Consider the following 2,053-nt stretch of genomic DNA (forward strand, 5'->3'; position numbering starts at 1 on the left):
ACTTTCCAACAGTTGGTATTTGAGAAATGAGATTCACAATGGGCTATCTTAAGGGCTAAACATATAAAAGGTGCCCTAGTGTTTTTTTTTTTTCTGTTTTTTATTTTGTTTTTGTTTGTTTTGAGACAGTCTCACTATGTAGCCCTGACTGACCTGGAACTCACAGAGATCCACCTGCCTCTACCTCTTAAGTACTGGGATTAAAGGTATTGGCCACAGTTGGCTCAATACACCGTATTTTGAAGAGTCTTACATACTGTTTATATAGCATACTACAGTTCAAGCACAACTTTATACATAATCAATGCATTTAACTATGAATATTGAAAGTTTATTTTCACCTGAGATTTGGTTGGTTTGTTCTTTATAATATTTGATTTATCGTTGGTTCGTGGATTAACTACTTAAATACATTTGAAACCCATTTTCCTATTGCTTAAAAAAGACAATGTTGAGCTGGGCGTGGTGGCGCATGCCTTTAATCCTAGCACTCGGGAGGCAGAGGCAGGTGGATCTCTGTGAGTTCAAGGCCAGCCTGGTCTACATAGTGAGTTCCAGGCCAGCTGGGGCTACAGGGAGACCCTGTCTCATAAAAGACCCAAAAAAAAAGACAATATTTGAGCCAAATGAAGTGTAGGCTTTATATTATTTATTTTATTTGTATGTATGTATGCCTGCTTGTCTGTATGTATGCCTGCTTGTCTCTATGTGCACCACATACATGTAGTACCTGAGGAGGCCAGAAGAGGTTGTCTGATCTTCTGGAACTGGAGTTCCAGGTGGTTTTGACCTACCATGTGGATCCTGGGAACCAAACTAGGGTCCTGCACAAGAGCAGCATGTGTTCTTAATCACTGAAGCCATCTCTTCTCTTATATTTATAAAATACTTATTTGCCAAAGTGTATGGTGAGTGAATGATAGCATTGAACAGGAAAATGATGGATTTTTATCACTACTTTTTATTTATGTTTTTGAGTTTTGAGACAGGATTTTACTATGTTATCCAGGCTGGCCTTGAACTCTAGATCCCCCTGCTTCGGCTTCCCAAGTGCTGACATAGTGTGTAATGCAATGTCTATCTCACTTTTAATTTTTTTTTTTTTTTTTTTTTTTTTTTTTTTTTTTTTTTGTCTTTTTGAGACAGGGTCTCCCTGTAGCCCCAGCTGGCCTGGAACTCACTATGTAGACCAAGCTGGCCGGGAACTCGCAGAGATCGACCTGCCTCTGCCTCCCAAGTGCTAGGATTAAAGGGGTAATGCCACCACACCTGGCAGTTTGAAAATTTAAAATTTATTTTTATGTGTATGAATGTGTTGTCTTCATGTATATACGTGTGTGCAGTGCCCACAGTGGTCAAAAGCGGGCATCAGATCCCCTGAAACTGGAGTTATGGATTGTTTTTAGCTGCCATTTGGGTGCTGGGAACCAAACTCAGGTCCTCTGCAAGAGCACCTAATGCTCTTAACTGCTGAGCCATCTCTCCAGCCCCATTTTTAATTTTAACACCTTAATTGAGATTTAACTTGCATCCTGCATAAAGTTTATAGAGAATGGTTTGTAAGATAATTGAGAAATATGTGTAACCATCACCAATTTAAAAATTTTGTCATCTCTAAAAGGAACCCTGTCCTTGGCTATCCTCCTTCCCTCCCTCCTTCCCTCCCTCCCTTCTTCCTTTTCTTTCTTACTTTGGCTAGAATACAAAGGAATCAGTTTATTGTGATCTTTCTTTTTCTTTCCTTCCTTTCTTCCTTTTTTTTTCATCTATTTCTTTGTGTTATGTGTGTGGCTGTACATAAGCCTCTGTGTATCTGTGGAAAGTATCAGAGGACAACTTGCTGTGAGTCTGTTCTCGACTTCTACCAAGTGGATTCTTGGCATTGCACTAAAAAGTCAGGCTTGGTGGCAAGCGCCTTTACCCACTGAACCATCTTGCTGTCCCTCGTAGCATTATACTTTGTTCTTATTCACATCCTGTTCTTTCTTTTTTGGTGCACATTTGTGTGTGCATGGGTATACATACACATGTGGGGCTGTCTATGCATGTTGAG

The sequence above is a fragment of the Nannospalax galili genome, unplaced genomic scaffold (assembly GCF_000622305.1).
Source record: "Nannospalax galili isolate Female #2095 unplaced genomic scaffold, S.galili_v1.0 scaffold3670, whole genome shotgun sequence".
NCBI lineage: Eukaryota > Metazoa > Chordata > Mammalia > Rodentia > Spalacidae > Nannospalax > Nannospalax galili.